The sequence below is a fragment of the Trichomycterus rosablanca genome, chromosome 15, assembly GCF_030014385.1.
Source record: "Trichomycterus rosablanca isolate fTriRos1 chromosome 15, fTriRos1.hap1, whole genome shotgun sequence".
Lineage (NCBI taxonomy): Eukaryota > Metazoa > Chordata > Actinopteri > Siluriformes > Trichomycteridae > Trichomycterus > Trichomycterus rosablanca.
In genome coordinates this window covers 19,965,409-19,986,408 of record NC_086002.1, presented here as the reverse complement: position 1 = coordinate 19,986,408, position 21,000 = coordinate 19,965,409, and the positions used below count along the sequence as shown (strand labels likewise).

The 21,000-nt window shown below is 35.6% G+C and overlaps 1 protein-coding gene and 1 long non-coding RNA gene across 2 annotated transcripts in view; both read left to right on the top strand.

Moving 5' to 3' along the window:
• The window catches only part of LOC134328802 (histone H2AX-like), a 218,105-nt gene that overhangs the window by 180,715 nt on the left and 16,390 nt on the right, over positions 1-21,000 (top strand). The gene's annotated exons all lie outside the window — the stretch shown is intronic.
• On the top strand, positions 4,405-4,978 carry LOC134329116 (uncharacterized). The gene is made up of 2 exons (XR_010014767.1): positions 4,405-4,535; positions 4,693-4,978. It is a non-coding gene; the product is annotated as an uncharacterized LOC134329116 (long non-coding RNA).

The window sequence follows — 21,000 nt, the reverse complement described above, 5'->3', positions numbered from 1 at the left end:
ACCTTTTACAGAGAAGTTCAGACCCACTAAACCAAGTGTTCACTGGGAGACCAAGTGTTCAGTCTACCCACATCTTATACATGTGATGGCACATAGACTGTGTATCTGTCCCCTCAGAGAGAATCTTTTTTAACAGGGCAGATCATAACAGAAAGGAGAAACAGGATCAAGCCATCAAAGATGAGCTCCTTGGTTTTTCTGAATGCCAATCTTCACTAAATACTTACAGATACTTTCTGTTTTGCACATTTTCATTTATATTTTGCTGAGTGTGAGTGATGCTTCGTTGATGTTGTGTTGTTTCACTCTAGATGCTTGTTTATTTTGTTTTGTTTATTAGGATTTTAATGTCAGGTTTTACACTTTGGTTACATTCATGACAGGAACATTCACCTCACTTGCATGTCTTTGGGAGGAAACCGGAGCACCCGGAGGAAACCCACGCGGACACGGGAAAGACATGCAAGCTCCACACAGAAAGGACCCGGGCTCTTCACCTGGGGATCGAACCCAGGACCTTCTTGCCGTGAGGCGACAGTGCCAACCACTTAGCCACCATGCTGTCCCACTTTAGATGCAAACGTACAAATAATATACACAATCAGATCTTTTTATCTAATTGAGATGGGTCTTTGTTTTTGTATTTTATAATTTATTGTTGGAGCACTCTGTTCCATGTTGAGTATATAAATAAAGCAATTTAAATAATAAACATTTGATACAATGTTTTTTTACATTAGTAATTCATTTTACATGTAATTTGGTAATAAATTAATTTAAGCAACAAAAAAATCTAAGGAGCCACTTGGGAGCCGAAAGAGCCGGCTCTTTTTAGTGAGCCGAGCCAAAAGAACCGGCTCTCTAAAAAGAGCCGAAATTCCCATCACTACTGTACATGATTTTAAACTCCACTTTAAAAGTCACTTAAAAGATTTTTAATTTAGTTACTATTATTAAACACAACCACACCACACCAACGTCTGCATTCCTAGTAAAAATACAGTGGCCATTGATTTGCTGATTAATACTAAATAGATCAGGTAGTCCTCTACACCAAGCATTTACAGACGTATTACAGTAAATACGCAGAAGTGGCAAAGCATCGCATTCATCAGAAACGGCATTAATGTTTTTGTAGGTGTGTTTGTTAAAAGTCTAAAATATGAGAGGCCGTGTAGGCCATAATTCTGAGATGAATTCTCTCTCACACACTATCATACTCTCTCACACACACCATCATACTCTCTCACACACACTATCATACTCTCTCACACACACCATCATACTCTCTCACACACACCATCATACTCTCTCACACACTATCATACTCTCTCACACACACCGTCATACTCTCTCACACACACACCGTCATACTCTCTCACACACACCATCATACTCTCTCACACACACTATCATACTCTCTCACACACACCATCATACTCTCACACACACACCATCATACTCTCTCACACACACCATCATACTCTCACACACACACCATCATACTCTCATACATGGTTTACTATACTCTTTCACATATACTACTATACCCTCTTACAACTATAATCACACTTTCTTTTATTTACTATTATACTCTCATACACACAGCACTATTCTCTCTTGCACATATAACTATAGCTACTTAAACATGCATTATGTGCTTTCATGATAATCTGTGTAAAAGAGAATATTAGTATATGTATGTAAGTTTGGTAGTCTGTGTAAGGGACGTTAACACTGTATGTAAAACAAAGATCTACTGTATGTGTAAGAGAATATTATTATATGTAAGCGTAATAAATAGTGTATGTGAATGCAAATAATCATGTTTATGGAACAGAATGATAGTGAATGTAAGACAGAATGATAGTGCATGTGAATAAGAATAGTTGTATGTGTGAGAGAGTTTGATGGTGTGTGTGTGAGAGTATGATAGTGTGTGTGTGAGAGTATGATAGTGTGTGTGAGAGAGTTTGATTGATACGGAAACGAGTTTGATTGAAACGGAAGTAATATTAAATTCTCAGTACCTGATTGGTAGAAGACGCGGGATTTCACAGACATGTCCCGCCTTCCTCATTATTACTGATAGGAGAGGATAGTGGACCGAGAGAGAATCAATGGAGCATCGGCCTGTTAACATTTTAAACTTTTCCACCGCTGCCACATCCATGTCAGAAATGTGGATTTAAACCCGACAGCCCGACAGGAGTCTAAACGCGGCCGCGGAGGAAGAGATGCGGTGAAGCTTTATATCCGAATCATCAGCCGAGTGCTGCGAGCTCCATATCGGCCTCAACCACAGAGAGCAAAGGCTCCAGAGTCAGGGGACAGGTGAGTTCACTACATATCATTCACCTCTTCATTTAGCTTCTGATAGATTCGGGTTTAGATTGGGATATTTAATAAATATTCGTCTTTGTAAGGGACCGTCTGCAAATTACACGTTTTAAACGTTCTAGTAATGCCAAACTAAGTAAGTGAGTTCTCATAACCTCCTCACTCCAAATGTCCAGTATACTGGAAATTTTTTTTCTGGGTTTTATAACTCGACAGGAAGTTTTACTTTGTTACACTCACTTTTAGACACTCCAACACAACTCTGTCTTTCTACTGGTTGGTCAAAGACATTGAAATTTTTTTTTAAGCTTCTTGAAAAAAGACCCGAAGATGGCAGCTGTTGAGAAAGACGCTTGTTGCCTCCGTGACCGAACAAAACATACGTTTTTATCTATTAATGTGCACATATAACCAAAGTGTTTTAGAAATGATGTATTTTTAGAAGGTTTTTGTAATGATTGGTAACAATATAAGCGATGAATATGTATTTACGCATACTTAAATTTCGAGCAAATGTTTTATGTCCAGCCAGCTGGACATTTGGATTTAACGTATTGAATGTTGTTTAGTTTGTCATGCTAACTATGAATTAGAAGATGTGCATCAGTATTACTTTTTGCATTTTTCGTGCTGTACATATCTTTTTCATGTATGTTAAGGGCTGACAGTAGATGATGTGCTTAAATTACTAGATGATAGTAATAGACTGCAGTGTTGAGAGTAGTGGGATGAATATCAACAGGATAGTGATAGGGAGTCAAGTGATTCTAAGCCAAGATGTTAGATGCAGTGGGGCAGAGCACTTGCCAGTGGTGGGTAGTGATAGCACCAGCTTTCAGAGGTGCAGAAACCCTGGCTGCACCAAAAAATCAAGCATAAGATGTTTAAAATGTAATGTATTTCTTTGCATTCAAGTTGAACGAAACTGCTTTTATGAGTTCCACACAAGGTCCCGTTAAAAAAAGAAAATAAAAACTCAAAGCTGAAATGCAAAAGGTTTTGATTTGAATAATTTAGATATCATTTATTTTCAAAATATTTATATTGAAAGATAGATATGTGGATAATTTAAAATTTAAAATTTATATTCACAAACTGAATATTCTGTTTTATGTTTTAGTAATGTTCCTTGTTTTTAAAATATATCTATAAAGGCAAAGTTTGTTTATAAGAAAAGGGGAAATGAACAAAGCTAAATGTTTTAATTAAAAAGTCTGAGTTTTCATTTTTAAGGTTTGAGTTTTTAAAATTAAAAGTTTTAAATTTAATATTTAAAATATTCATATAAATAATTAAAATGTAAATTTTAACTTCTGTATAAACTAGTATATGCTTTTTAATATTATAAACATGTATTACATTATGCCATAAATGTACAATACTTGATATGTCACATGTTATAATGGTAATAATAATATGTAAATTTTTTCAGAATCTTGCACATTTCATGCTCTTAATTCCAAATGTCCAGTATACTGGACACTAAATAACTCACAGTCCCCAAGCAAAATTTCTTTTTTTTTTTTGTATAATGTCATTTAAAAGGCTGAAATGAACAAGTGTTGTTACAGGATATTGTTTGTTTTCAAAGCGTCCAATCTCGGGGGTGAGGAGGATAAAGCACATTTATAAGAAACTTTGTTTTGGAAGCTTTCTTAAAGAACAATAAATAAAATTACTTTATCGTTTTAATGGCTATAGTTGCTCCACATTAATATGTCACTACATTCGAGTCGAATTACATGGAACTTTTGGACTCTTCCCTATGTAGGTCTTAATAAGTAAAATAAAATATAGATTCATTTTGTATACACAATCATAAACAAGCTGCTGCACATGGAAAGCTACAGACTTACAGTCTAACATTTCAAAATCTGTCTCAGTGCTCATTCTAACTTAGTCACTTGTACTATTAAAGTTTGTTATATTTCTTTTATTACAGAAAATGTAATTCATTATAGATTGAGACCAAGCTCTCTTGAGTAACTGTTCTCTAAATATTTGATTGGGTGAATTGCTATAGACTGGTTTTGAAACTAAATAAAATTTTTGTGATTTCAGTATTGAACTTTTGATGGCATGAGGAAACAAACTGGTTTCACCAAAGTTGCACGAGGGCCAGAAACTAAATGGCTTCATGATTGACAATACATTTATATCAAAGGCAGTGTACATTAGACAATGACACATTTACGGTAAGTTATTTAAAAATAATGTAAGCAGTATGTTTATATTGCATATTATTAATAATAATAAGTAATTTGTAGCATTTAGATTTCATGGTTTGGCAATAGGCTAACCCCCAACATTTTCTAAATGCATTGTGTGTGTGTTTGTTTTGTTTGTTTTTAGTTTGTCACCACAGATTTAGAGGACAGTGGTGTGGAGGTTGACACGACAACAGCATCTAGTGACCACAGAAGTACCACACCAGTCATTGTATGACTACAAGGACTAAGGATACCTTAATCCACCTGAGTGACAGATTATTTGCTGTTGAGACTGTTCTGAAATATTTGGTTTCTGCATGCAACAATAAATAAGAAACATTTGTTTGCTTGGGACAAGATCTTTGTTAACCAGTATAATAGTGATTTCCTGACCTGTCCATAACTTGATAATAAATATCTAAATATTATATGGGGTGTCCTCGTTTTTTTTTTGTTTTTTTTTCACATTACTGCATTGTTTAATTTATCAGAAATACATTATGACGTTTTAATTACTATCACAAATAACTCTAATAACCATAACTAATTTGGAATTTGAACATTGTAAATTCTTTGGCCAGTTGCACACCCGTGATGGAAGGCATGTCCATTTGGGTCCAGCACCTGCAGCGCATGCCAGCGCTGTTTTCTGATGTTGCAAGACTGTTGTCCTCCTAGCACGTACCTTTCATCTGCATTTGGGGTGATTTGAAGAATCTTATTAACAATGTCAGCCAAAGTCGCAGACATTGCTGTATGCTCTCTCTCACACACACACACACACACGTCAGTTAACCAATTTGAAGTTGCTATTTGTGCCTGTATAATTTCCTCCTGATGATTCCAAAGCATACAGCTATTCTTTAGCAACGAATTTCAAGAGACAAACCGAAGGTAATTTGTTTATGTAGGATGACCAGTTCTGATTGTTGGAGGTAATCTTGGAGAAAATATATCCCTATGTCTAATTTCTACTGATCTTGAGTTTTCCTATAAATTTTTTAGGGAACAAAAACATGCATAAAGTGCCTCCAGTGCACACAAACTTCATTGACTGTCACCTCCTTCTAACTGCGGGCTAATTAAAAGAAAGTAAAAAGTTGTCAGTGTTTATCCATTAAGCTCACAAAATAATATTTCCAGAATCATGCTGGTATGTCCCATGCTGTCAGTTTTCCTTTCAATGTTCTAAATGCATCTCATTGTGATGGACAAAAATAGTAAAACATGTCCTCCTCATTACTATTTATTTCCACAAACCAAAGTGACCTTGTAAAAAAGGTAGAAAGTAGAAATATCATGGCTAGTTCAACAAAGCTCAACAAAAGTGTAGTCATTGTTAAAAGGTCTGCTGCCAGATTTAAATGTTTTTTGTAGACCAATTTATGTGCAGGCTCTGTTCTTATAGCTGTAAGCCAATCTGACTTCCTGTCCTCCTTCCTGGCCTCCTTTTAACACCTTGATGGTGTGTGAGAGAGTATGATGGTGTGTGTGAGAGAGTATGATGGTGTGTGTGAGAGAGTATGATGGTGTGTGTGAGAGAGTATGATGGTATGTGTGAGAGTATGATGGTGTGTGTGTGTGAGAGAGTATGATGGTGTGTGTGTGAGAGTATGATGGTGTGTGTGTGAGAGTATGATGGTGTGTGTGTGTGTGAGAGAGTATGATGGTGTGTGTGTGAGAGTATGATGGTGTGTGTGAGAGAGTATGATGGTGTGTGTGTGAGAGTATGATGGTGTGTGTGAGAGAATTCAACTTAGAATTATGGCCTACACGGCCTCTCATACTAAAACCAAGTACATTTATAAACGTGTTTAAATTGGTACTTATACATCCTAACACAGCAGTGCTAAGATCTCCAGCTCTTAATTTTAAATATCAGCTCTGCTATCACCTGGTCTGGCTCCTTCCCTCACGATTGGCTGTGGGTTTGTAAAGGGGCGGGACAAGGGCTGAAAAACGGCCGCATCTAGAGAGAGATAAATTCCAATTGGTTACGACTGGATTAGGGTGTAATTTGATTGGTCCACACTCCTGGACAAAATATGGGCCAAACCTAAAATTTGCACAGATATTTAGAAAGAAAAACAAGCCAGGCATTAGTGATGGGAATTATGGCTCTCATGGCGCATTATGGCGCTACTGGGTACCTCGATAATAATATCAATGATGAACAATCATGCACATTTGCTACCTTGCCTTAATCAAACAACACTTAAATGAGAAAAAAAGATTTATTTCAAAAGTATACGAATTGACAACAAGTATATTTTAATAACAATAGTTCAACAAAAAATAGTTTTAAATAATTGCAAATAAATAAAGTTTGTATCATCAGTTGTTTAACACATTACATTACATTTCAAGCATAAAAATCATTAAAAAACACAAACAATTTTAGTAAAATTTACAAAAAAGTGCACAACTGCAGCATTTAGGGCAAGTTTGCATAAAAAACAAGTTCTCTGACTTTTGAAAGTTTCACTTGATTTCTCCACTCGGTAATACACGTGAAAGGTATGGCTGGATTACTGACCGGGCCAGTGGGGCCAGCGCCCAGGGGCCCTTGAGGTCAGGGGGCCCCGGGGGGGGCCCTGGCCCAAAACATTTTGCGATGCCTATCAACATTTATGATACAATATATTTTTATGTCTGAGGGCCCTCCATTTTAAGGATCCTCTGACTATTAGGGACTTTGACCCCAGGGCCTCTTGGGGGCCCTAGCCATTATTTTGGGGCCCCTAGTCATGCTTTTGGGCCCTAGCCATGCTTTTGGGCCCCTTATGAAAATGGATGAGGCGTTGTGGCACTGCTCTGACTTCGACTTCTGGCTGTTAGGGGTCCTAGGAAAGAGGGGGGCATATTTTTAGAGGGCCCTGGTTATGAGAGCCCCTACCAGGGGGCCCTAGAGAAGAGCAGGGCATACCATTAGAGGGCCCTTGATCACGAGGGCCCCTGCTATGGGGCCCTTGACTTCCATAGAAGTCGTTTACCATGGCTCCTCGACTTTCTAGGGACCTACAAATTGCCAGGCAAGCTACCATATTTCATAACAGACGTTTTGTTGCAAATATGCGATTCAGGCCCTTACTTAATGTTTCTGAATTTGTATTGTTTCAAAATTATTATGTTCAATTTCTCTTAAGCGCAGAGACACAAATTAATGTAGCAATTTTGCAATTATTTAAATTTAAGACAAGCAATTTGTCTGATGAATGCTATCTTTGACACCGATTAAATTGAGTGAATTTGGCCAAGGGTGTGATTTCACTTATGTGAAAACAACAAGCCATTTGACTAGTTTCATGTTTCCCCTTTAATAAACAACAGTAAAGAGACCAGTGGTCACTCTAGCTCTAAAGGAATGCATGAAAGGAAAAGTGCCTTTTCATATAACAGAACTGCAAGCTAATTTTACTGAGTAGCACAATTTTGGTTTGGTGACAGATGATGAAACAGCAAGTGGTTTTGTTGTAGTAGCTGTGGCTGCGTATGCGTGTAACCCTGATATTTTGTTTGAGGATTATTTATTGGAAAACATATTTTATTCAGCTTGTTATTCAATGACTATTCAATGACAGTTTGACATGACTTGACATGTTTCAAGGCAGTATGAAGGGGTCTCGACAATAATTAAACTTGATTTAATATCATTAACACAGCATTTTTAATATACTCAAAACCTTCCCCCTGTCTCCCTCTCCATGCCTCTCTCTCTCTCTCTCTCTCTCTCTCTCTCTCTCACACACACACACACACACACACAAAACAGCATTTTTTGTAGAAGATAGTGGCTGCCCCTCCCCCACTCTCTCACTCAGTGGTGAAAAATTGTTACATTGTCCTAAATTCCCACGGGGGCTGAGCCAATCAGGTGTTGCGAGAACTTCCAAGTGAATATGCAAGATCTATATAAAACCCCCTGCCAGTATCAAAACTCCTCACATTCAGACAGTTCAGCTTGCGAACTTGCTCTGTGCTTTTACTACAACTTTTACCTTGCTATTACCAGATCAGCAACCAACAGCCTTTTTAAAGGCTCATTGCCCTTTATACTGCATTATATTATTTTATAATATATATAAATATTTTTATATTATATTATACTATACTATATTGCATATATTATGTTACATTCTTTTCATAGTCTTTTCAAAGGCTTATATATTATATTATATTATATTATATGACATGATATAATATTATATTACTATATATAATATATTAAACTTTGAAAGGTTCACAGCCTTTTTCAAGGCTAGTGTAACGTTGCTAACTAGCAACTCACAGCTTTTTTAAAAGCTTATTGTTATTTGCATATTACATTATTGATAATAGTAGAAGTGTAAGCTTTATAATATTAGTACATACATACAATACATTTACAATAACAACAATTTATAGCTAAATAGTTATAGGTCAGCCTTTTTTTATTACATATTGTATCTGGTTCTACAATTTTGTGATTGTATTTTTTTCCTGAACATACAACATAGAAACAACATAGTAAGTATTGGATAGGAATAGGAATTTGCAAGACAAGCTTCTATATTTGCATCTTAAGAAACACTTGCCATTAATAACATGGATCCCAAACAAAAAAGTGGTGCCTCAAAAAGAAATGCAAAAAAGATTAAGGAAGCAAATCAGGCAGATTTCCTGAAAAGCGTTCCTTTGATCTCAATCTTCTTTGAGAAACCGCTGGATATGAGTGAGACAAGTATTGCTAACGTTAGCAGTGATCAGAGTTCTAGCAATGAAGATGTGATCACCACTGGCTTAGTGTCACCTGTCAGTGACTATGTACCTTTGCAGACCTAGTCAGGTGCAGAGCAGGAATGCCAGCCCTGCCAGGCTACCACAGACCAGCAGCAGAAAGACCATGAAAGGAAAGTTGCAGGTGTGTCAGACCCACAATCAGACCAGCCAGCTGCATCGTGTGAGTGTCGTTTTTCAAATGAGGAGGGCAAGGACCCCAACTCCTGGTGTGAAACGGTCAACAACCCTGCTTTATGGCCCAGTACCATTACCGACCATGCCAAGTCGATTCTTGTTAGTAGAGGAGAAGCTGCATTTCAAAACAGAAGTGCTAAGTACCCAGCCTCAGTCAGGGATAGAGGCATTGGGGGTACCAGTAGGAGCTTTACAAATGCTCCACTCAGTTGCTCTCTACCCAACGGGCAAACTGTGACTAGGCAGTGGCTACTTTACTCTCCTTCAACTGGCTGTGTGTATTGTTTTGCTTGCAAACTGTTTTCCAGTAAGCACAATACTTTTGTTCATGGATTTTCTGACTGGAAACATTCAGAGCGGATTGGTGAGCATGAGGGGAGTGTGGAGCATAGGGCTTGCATGCTAGCATTATATAATCGCTCCAGAGGCACAGCAACAATTGATTCTGATATTGTCAAACAAATTGATGCAGAAAGACAATACTGGCGGGAAGTTTTGAAAAGAGTTGTTGCAGTCATCCAGTTTTGGGGGGAGAGGGGACTTGCTTTCAGGGGAGATGATGAGCTATTAGGATCAGCCCACAATGGTAATTTTTTGGGCATCATAGAACTCTTAGCCAAATTTGACCCATTCCTAGCTGAGCACCTCCAAAGGTTTGGAGGTAAGGGAAAAGGTTCTGTGTCCTACTTATCATCGACAGTGTGTGAAGAATGTATCCATTTGATGGGACAGAGAACAAAGCAGGCAATTGTTAATGAGATCAAAGAATCAAAATACTTCTCTGTTATAGTTGACTCCACTCCAGACCTTGCTCATGTGGACCAACTTATTGAAAACCATAGTGGGGACAGTTTGGCAGAGTGTGTCGTTGCTATGGTGGAGAATCTGGGCCTAGACTTATCCAACTGTAGGGGCCAGTCATATGATAATGCAAGTAACATGTCGGGAAAGTACAATGGAGTCCAAGCTCATCTTAAACAAAGAAACCCTTTGATTTGTTATGTCCCCTGTGCAGCACATTCACTGAATTTAGTTGGTGTCAATGCTGTTGACAGTAGCCCAGAAGCTGGACGTTTTTTTGACTTTGTACAGGCAATGTACACATTTTGTGCATCATCTACACACAGGTGGGGAAAGGTTTTCCGTGATACTGATATCAAACTCACACTGAAATCACTGTCAGGTACTCGATGGAGCGCACGAGCTGAGTCAACTAAGCCTCTTTGGAAATATTATGCACAACTGAGAGAGGCATTGAATGATATGTCTAAAGATGTGGAGGAGAAATGTGTAACTCGAAGTGAAGCCTCTGCACTCTGTGACAAATTGGACACGTTGGAGATGGCCTTCATGGCATACTTCTGGGACAAAATACTACAGAGGTTCCAAGCCACAAGCCTGCAGCTGCAGAAGCATGATATTGATATATGTACAGCTACACAACTTCTCTTGTCTTTACGAGACTTTGTGGCAGCACAGAGAGATAACTTTGAGGTGTTTGAAGTGGCAGCTTTAAATGTCACCACTGCTGTCTCCCAAGAGTACAGGCATGACCTCCAGCGTACAAAGAAGCGCAAAATTATGTCTGATGATAGTGCAGAGCCAGGTGTAGCATTTAACGGAAAGGACAAGTTTCGGATCGAAACTTTCAATGTTGTCATTGACAAACTTGTGTCCTGTCTCAACCACCGTTTGAATGCATACACACACTTAACTGAGCTATTTGATGTTCTTTTCATGCCTGACAATATGTCCAACAGTGAGCTCACTTTAAAGGCTAACTCACTCGCTGCAGCATATCCTTCAGATCTGAACATGAGCCATGAGCAACTCTTTGCCCAGGGGCCCAGACTATCCTTAATCCGTCCTTGTAAGTGACAGATAAGTGTCAAAATTACTTTTCCCAACCGGCCCAAACTTGAGATTGACATGAGCCGGCCCATCGGGAATCCTCCCGAATCTCCCGATTAGCCACTCCGGGCTTGGGAATGTATGTTTATTAATAAATGAAATGAAGTTGAGCAGATAAAAGATGAAATATCTCAGCTTCATCCTGTCTGACATCTAATAAACGTCAATGTAAGAAACTCTGTGTTTATATTGCATTTTCCATACTGTCCCAACTTTTTCTGATTTGGGGTTGTACTATAATGTAATTATAACATTTGGTGCAGAATTTCAGTTAATTTTACAGCATGGTAAAAATGTGCACATTCATATTTAACACTAAATAACTTTTTAGTGCACTAAATAATAATGAAAATATTTAGAAGTAGTTTATAAAGTAGAAATAATTTGTTGTTGTACGTTTGTGTGTTCTAATCCCAGCACACGTGCTCAGGCCCAGAGAACTCTGAGGCGTTTCTGTATAAAATTGATGTAAAGCTTTCTCTTTGTGTTATATATGTATTTATAATCATTAGAAATAAACCAATAATAGATTCATTTGGAATCATTTAATCAAACACGTTCGTTGATTATTAAATATTTATAAAAAAAAATGTCTGCGTTAAAAAGGAGTTATATAACTTATGTGTTGTGTCCTAAACAGCGCTCCTCTGTTCTATATAGTGTGCACTTATTAGTTCCCTAGCTTCTGTGTGGGTGCTGTTGTAAACACACTGTATAGTGAGTGGAGAGCGGTTTGAAACACAACTACCTCATCTCGCTGCTGAGCACACGCGTTTTGCGTCTCCGCTGCAGACAGTAAGATTTAATGTTTTAATCAAAATATATCATGTTATATTGTTACATGAACTCTCTAATAAAACTTCAACGTGGTTGTAGTTGTAATATTTAAATACATTTAGACTGGTTACTCGTGTTTACAGTGCAACTGTGTTAATAAGCATCTTACAAATATTTGAGGCTTTAAGTTTTAAATTTCATCTTTCACACCCTTCTCACTTTTATTTACAAACCTAATTTCTGTAAAAAAAAAAAAAAACATGGGACGCTTTTCAAATGCAATTAAAAAAATCATTAATTTTGTTTATTTTTTTTTATCTTTATTTAACTAATAGATGCGGTAAAGTTAGTTTTATATTCGACATTCGTTTAACATTCGCCATTCCGATCTACAGGGGTTGGACAAAATAACTGAAACACCTGGTTTTAGACCACAATAATTCATTAGTATGGTGTAGGGCCTCCTTTTGCGGCCAATACAGCGTCAATTCGTCTTGGAAATGACATATACAAGTCCTGCACAGTGGTCAGAGGGATTTTAAGCCATTCTTCTTGCAGGATAGTGGCCAGGTCACTACGTGATGCTGGTGGAGAAAAACGTTTCCTGACTCGCTTCTCCAAAACATCCCAAAGTGGCTCAATAATATTTAGATCTGGTGACTGTGCAGGCCATGGGAGATGTTCAACTTCACTTTCATGTTCATCAAACCAATCTTTCACCAGTCTTGCTGTGTGTATTGGTGCATTGTCATCCTGATACACGGCACCGCCATTGGATGCACATGGTCCTCCAGAATGGTTCGGTAGTCCTTGGCAGTGACGCGCCCATCTAGCACAAGTATTGGGCCAAGGGAATGCCATGATATGGCAGCCCAAACCATCACTGATCCACCCCCATGCTTCACTCTGGGCATGCAACAGTCTGGGTGGTACGCTTCTTTGGGGCTTCTCCACACCGTAACTCTCCCGGATGTGGGGAAAACAGTAAAGGTGGACTCATCAGAGAACAATACATGTTTCACATTGTCCACAGCCCAAGATTTGCGCTCCTTGCACCATTGAAACTGACGTTTGGCATTGGCACGAGTGACCAAAGGTTTGGCTATAGCAGCCCGGCCGTGTATATTGACCCTGTGGAGCTCCCGACGGACAGTTCTGGTGGAAACAGGAGAGTTGAGGTGCACATTTAATTCTGCCGTGATTTGGGCAGCCGTGGTTTTATGTTTTTTGGATACAATCCGGGTTAGCACCCGAACATCCCTTTCAGACAGCTTCCTCTTGCGTCCACAGTTAATCCTGTTGGATGTGGTTTGTCCTTCTTGGTGGTATGCTGACATTACCCTGGATACCGTGGCTCTTGATACATCACAAAGACTTGCTGTCTTGGTCACAGATGTGCCAGCAAGACGTGCACCAACAATTTGTCCTCTTTTGAACTCTGGTATGTCACCCATAATGTTGTGTGCATTGCAATATTTTGAGCAAAACTGTGCTCTTACCCTGCTAATTGAACCTTCACACTCTGCTCTTACTGGTGCAATGTGCAATTAATGAAGATTGGCCACCAGACTGGTCCAATTTAGCCATGAAACCTTCCACACTAAAATGACAGGTGTTTCAGTTATTTTGTCCAACCCCTGTATATAAATGCTTCAAAAAACACCTAACATGTACAAATTTTATTAATTATTGCACAGATTAAAGTGGACAACATGCTACAAAAGCTATTTTATAATAATTTTAAGGTTAAATGTGTTTATTTAAACAAAGATTAAAATAAAACCGCTGATCAAGCGCCAAGTTCAGCTAACGCGTTAGGGAGCGTCATCAAACTAACAGAGAAACTTAGAAAACATTTACTGTGCACTTACTACAGAGAAATAAATCCATTAAAGTCTTGTAATGTATTAATGGATTCATGTCAATCTATTTTTTATAAACACAAATTAATGTATCTCACAACCTACAAATCTTGTTTTATAGATAATACCTTTATTTTTATTTAGTTTTAATTTAGAATTAAGATCAATAAATCCATGATATTTTGATATTGGAGACAAATAAATCTATTAAACTCTTAAATGATTTAATATAATAAATTCAAACTATTTTTATACACATATTAATGCCCCTCACACCTTACAAACCTTGTTTTATAGATACTACTTTTATTTTTAATTTATTTTAATTTATATTCAAAATTAGTAAACCCATAATACTTTTATTATTGGAGATAAATAAATATATTAAACTTAATATAATTTACTATAATAATGTCAAACTATTTTTAATATACACACATTAATGTCCCACAAAACCTACAAACGTTGTTTTAAAGATACTGCTTTTATTTTTATTTTATTTTAATTCATAGTTAAGATCAGTAAACCCATAATACTTTTATATTGGAACTAAATAAATCTATTGAACTCTTACATAATTTAATACACTAAACCCAAACTATTTTTAATATACACATATTATTGTCCCTTACAACCTACAAAAGTTGTTTTTTAAATAATACTTTTATTTTTAATTTATTTTAGTTTATACTAATTATCAATGAATACGTAATACTTTTATATTGGAACTAAATAAATCTATTAAACTCTGATATCATTTAATATAATAAACCCAAACTATTTTTATTATACACATATTAATGTCTCACACATCCTACAAACCTTGTTTTTTAAATAATACTTTTATTTTTATTTTATTTTTATTTTTAGTTTATATTAATGAATATGTAATGTGTGTATATGAGATAAATCTATTAAACTCTTATATGATTTCATATAATAAACTCAAACTATTTTCAGTATACACATATTAAAGTCTCTCACATCCTACAAATCTGGTTTTATAAATACTGCTTTTATTTTTAATTTATTTAAATTCATAGTTACAATCAGTATATCAATAATGATTTTATATTGGAACTGAAGAATTTTATTAAACTCTGATATCATTTAATATAGTAAACCCAAACTATTTTAATATACACATATTAATGTTCCTCACCTACAAAAGTTGTTTTTCTAAGTAATACTTTTATTTTTATCTTATTTTAATTAATAGTTAGAATCAATGAATCTGTAATACTTTTATATTGGAACTAAATAAATCTATTAAACTCTTACATGATTTAATGTAATAAACCCAAACTATTTTTAATATACACATATCAATGTCTCTCACAACCTACAAAAGTTGTTTTTCAAATAATACTTTTAATTTTATTTTATTTCAATTTATAGTTAGGATCAACAAATGCTTAACACTTTTATATTGGAGTTAAATAAATCTGTTAAACTCTTACATGATTTAATATAATAAACCCAAACTGTTTTTAATATACACATATTAGTGTCCCTCACAACCTACAAATCTTTTTTTATAGATACTGCTTTTATTTTCATTTTATTTGAATTTATAGTTAAGATCAGCAAATCCATTATACTTTTATATTGGAACTAAATAAATCTAGCAAACTCTTATATGAATTAATATTAGAAACCCAAACTATTTTTAATATACACATATTAATGTCCCTCACATCCTACAAACTTTGTTTTTTAAATAATAATTTTAATTTTATTTTATTTTAATTTATAGTTAGGATAACACATTTATATTGGAGATAAATAAATCTATTACACTCTGACATCATTTAATATAATAAACCAAAACTATTTTTTATTTACACATATTAATGTCCCTCACATCCTACAAACCTTGTTTTATAGATACTGCTTTAAGTTTTATTTTATTTTAATTTATAGTTAAGATAAATGAATCCATAACGTGTGCATCAGAGATAAATCTATTAAACTCTTACATGATTTCATGTAATAAACCCAAACTGTTTTAATTATACACATATTAATGTCCCTCACATCCTACAAGTTGTTTTATAAATGCTTCTTTTATTTTTATTTTTATTTTCTAATAGATTTATTTATTTGCACAATAATTATTTACAAAAAATTATTATAAAAATTATTAAATAAATTATTATACAAAAGTTTTTAAATAATAAAAAAGTAAGGGACATTAATGTGTGTATATAAATTGTTTTTGCATCAATAAATATGATCACACAAGGTTTTAATAGATGTAAATTCTTTATTTTTGACTACAAATTAATAATAAAAAAAAAAAAATTCTCCCGACACAAGGTTTGTAGGAGGTGAATGACATTGATGTGTATAAATAAAATAAGTTTGACTTAAAGAAATCAAATTAAACAAGATATTATTTATTTCATTTATATGTAATAAAGTAATTAATAAAAAATATTTCTTTAAAGAATTTGTAATAAATGAGAAACATTAATGTGTGTGTATATAAAATGTTTTACATCAATAAATGTAATCACACAAGGTTTTAATAGATCTATTTACCAGCACTGTACAGTTATCAATGATTGATTATCTTTATTAAAACTTTATATAAAATAAATGCAAAAAAAATACAAGGATTGTAGTAGGTGAGGAACATTGATCTGTGTATATAAAAATAGCCTGACATTAATACATCAAATCACATGAGGCTTTATTAGATTTATTGTTAGAATTATCACACATTTTTTAAATTATTAAAAAGATAGTAAAATAATTTGTAAAAAACGTTTTAGGAGGTGAGGGACATCAATGTGTGTGTATGTACATATATACAACACTTCAATAAATGTAATTATCTCAGTGATACAGTTACATTCAATTATCATACATTTAGTGATCTTGACTAGAAATGATTACAAAATAAATTTAACATTTTTATTAAAAAAAAAAAAAAACAATGTCAGTAGTATGTGTATATACAAATGGTTTGGCATCAGTACATCATTTGAGACTTTAATGTATTTATTCATATTCAATTTATAATGTATAGATCAACACTATTGATACAATAGTTATTTTACAAAGTGAGGTTTATAGTAGGTAAGAGACATTGATGTGTTCATTTTTCCTCAATGTTTGAATGTAAATGATGTCTGTATGGAAAAACAGTTTGACATTATAAATTATAAAAGTTTATTAGATTTATTTATTTATTTATACAATAAAAAATAACTTTTTCATTAAACAAGGACTGTAATACATAAGGGGCTCTTATTTGAGTATGTATAAAATATACACTAAGCATACAAGACTTTAGTAGTTAATTAATCTCAAATTATTACAGATGTATTTATTGTTTATGAAGTAAAATAAAATAAATATAAAAAAAGTTTTTAAAGAAACAATGTTTGTAGGAGGTGAAGAACATTGTTGTGTTTGTATAGAAATCAGGGGTGCGTTTCCCAAAAGCGTAGTTGCTAACTACGGTAGCAACTTACATAGTTGGAACGATGGAGTTGCGATGCAAGTGTTTCCCGAAACCATAGTTCGAACTACTGTGGTAACTACGTTGGTAAGTTGTATAGTTCAAAACATCGTAAGACGACACAGGTGTTTCTCAAAAACATAGTTCCAACGAACGTTCGTAACTACTGTGGTAAAGTTCTGTAGTTCCAACTACACCTGTAGATGTGTGGTTAGAAGCGTAGCTCCTGGTGGCTACGTCATCGCTGACGTTGGACGCCGTTTAAGGATGGTAGTTTTGGACGGTAATCTTGGTGTACGAACATTTAAAATGTAAAATCTTTATTAATGTAGTTCTTAATAGACTTCTTAATGTATTTATGTAAATATAGTTGCAGTTGTTGAATAATTATATATATTTTGTATTCACAAAGGAATGAGTGAAAGAATGAAATAAATAGTTAGTGGATGAATGATTTAATGGATGAATGAATGAATATATAAATGAAACGGTTGTAAAATAAGTGAGAATGATTATATGGAAAATTACAAAATGAATAGTGAAGGGAAAAGCTGTGGTTTAGATGAATAGATAGATAGATAGATAGATAGATAGATAGATAGATAGATAGATAGATAGATAGATAGATAGATAGAGTGTAAATAAACAAAATAACTAATGGAATGAAATTAGAAAGTGCAGGTAGGTGCAGTTCCAAGTTTACACTATATGGTACAGATTAAATCATAAATATAAGGTGATAAGTGACAAGTATTGCAAATTGGATTGGGCCAATATAGCCATAACTATATGTACATTAGCATACATATGCATGTGTATGAATATACTTAAGTACTTCTAAATGGTGTGTGAGAGGGTGGGTTGGGGCTAGGCCTAACATAGTATCTATTAATTGGTGATGTCTTTCTTGGCCTGCAATCGCTTAATTATTACATGTATGAAAAAGGTCAACACAACATTACCCTTTAAATGTATAGTTTATGTGGAAATGTGTCCATTACCATTTGGCTGATCTTACTTTGAGTCTAAATACCTGGGTAAAAATAAGCTGTATTTAAATAATCTTGTTTGGGCCATACTTGCTGTTTGACATATGTTAAACTAAAAAAATATTGGGTAGATTGTTTTAAGAAACCTATATGTAAAATTACAGCCTGCAGCTGAAAAATTATCCTTAAAAGTTCATCACTTTTGTGTTCACCTCACCTCACCTCAGAGGCTCATTACTATAACCAAAGAGCTTTTTTTTTATTATGGACAATCATAATCACCCACTGCACACAACTTTTGTAAAACAGAGAAGAAACATAATTCTAAATGTAACAGAATGGTGGCACATGTATATATCTATGTATGTACAGTGTATCACAAAAGTGAGTACACCGCTCACATTTATGCAGATATTTAAGTATATCTTTTCATGGGACAACACTGACAAAATGACACTTTGACACAATGAAAAGTAGTCTGTGTGCAGCTTATATAACAGTGTAAATTTATTCTTCCCTCAAAATAACTCAATATACAGCCATTAATGTCTAAACCACCGGCAACAAAAGTGAGTACACCCCTAAGAGACTACACCCCTAAATGTCCAAATTGAGCACTGCTTGTCATTTTCCCTCCAAAATGTCATGTGATTTGTTAGTGTTACTAGGTCTCAGGTGTGCATAGGGAGCAGGTGTGTTCAATTTAGTAGTACAGCTCTCACACTCTCTCATATTGGTCACTGAAAGTTCCAACATGGCACCTCATGGCAAAGAACTCTCTGAGGATCTTAAAAGACGAATTGTTGCGCTACATGAAGATGGCCAAGGCTACAAGAAGATTGCCAACACCCTGAAACTGAGCTGCAGCACAGTGGCCAAGATCATCCAGCGTTTTAAAAGAGCAGGGTCCACTCAGAACAGACCTCGCGTTGGTCGTCCAAAGAAGCTGAGTGCACGTGCTCAGCGTCACATCCAACTGCTGTCTTTGAAAGATAGGCGCAGGAGTGCTGTCAGCATTGCTGCAGAGATTGAAAAGGTGGGGGGTCAGCCTGTCAGTGCTCAGACCATACGCCGCACACTACATCAAATTGGTCTGCATGGCTGTCACCCCAGAAGGAAGCCTCTTCTGAAGTCTCTACACAAGAAAGCCCGCAAACAGTTTGCTGAAGACATGTCAACAAAGGACATGGATTACTGGAACCATGTCCTATGGTCTGATGAGACCAAGATTAATTTGTTTGGTTCAGATGGTCTCATGCATGTGTGGCGGCAATCAGGTGAGGAGTACAAAGATAAGTGTGTCATGCCTACAGTCAAGCATGGTGGTGGGAATGCCATGGTCTGGGGCTGCATGAGTGCAGCAGGTGTTGGGGAGTTACATTTCATTGAGGGACACATGAACTCCAATATGTACTGTGAAATACTGAAGCAGAGCATGATCCCCTCCCTCCGGAAACTGGGTCGCAGGGCAGTGTTCCAGCATGATAATGACCCCAAACACACCTCTAAGACGACCACTGCTTTATTGAAGAGGCTGAGGGTAAAGGTGATGGACTGGCCAAGCATGTCTCCAGACCTAAACCCAATAGAACATCTTTGGGGCATCCTCAAGCGGAAGGTGGAGGAGCGCAAAGTCTCGAATATCCGCCAGCTCCGTGATGTCGTCATGGAGGAGTGGAAAAGCATTCCAGTGGCAACCTGTGAAGCTCTGGTAAACTCCATGCCCAGGAGAGTTAAGGCAGTTCTGGGAAATAATGGTGGCCACACAAAATATTGACACTTCAGGAACTTTCACTAAGGGGTGTACTCACTTTTGTTGCCGGTGGTTTAGACATTAATGGCTGTATATTGAGTTATTTTGAGGGAAGAATAAATTTACACTTTTATATAAGCTGCACACAGACTACTTTTCATTGTGTCAAAGTGTCATTTTGTCAGTGTTGTCCCATGAAAAGATATACTTAAATATCTGCAGAAATGTGAGGGGTGTACTCACTTTTGTGATACACTGTATGTGGGTGTGCACATGTATGCACATGCAGGCAAATACACACCTCTTTGCACGGTACACTTTGTCATTCATACTTTACATCTTACATCCGTCTGTCTGTCTGTCTGTCTGTCTATCTATCTATCTATCTATCTATCTATCTATCTATCTATCTGTCTATCTATCTCTCTCTCTGTCTGTCTGTCTGTCTATCTATCTATCAATCTATTTAAAATACTATGTGCACTAGCAAAAACATATTAATTGTTTGTTGTTGGTATAATCCAAGGGAACTAAGATTTAGAACTAAGATAATATTTTTAAACATTGTTTTCTTGGTACAGAGGATTAATAAATCAATTGTTCATCAATTAGAGATTTCATTGCCACTATGCCACTACTCCGGCAAACCCGTTACACTGCCATCAGCAGTTTATCATCTTGAGCCACAGATAGGAATTTAAATGTACTAAAATACCTAGTTCTTTTGGGTTTTTTT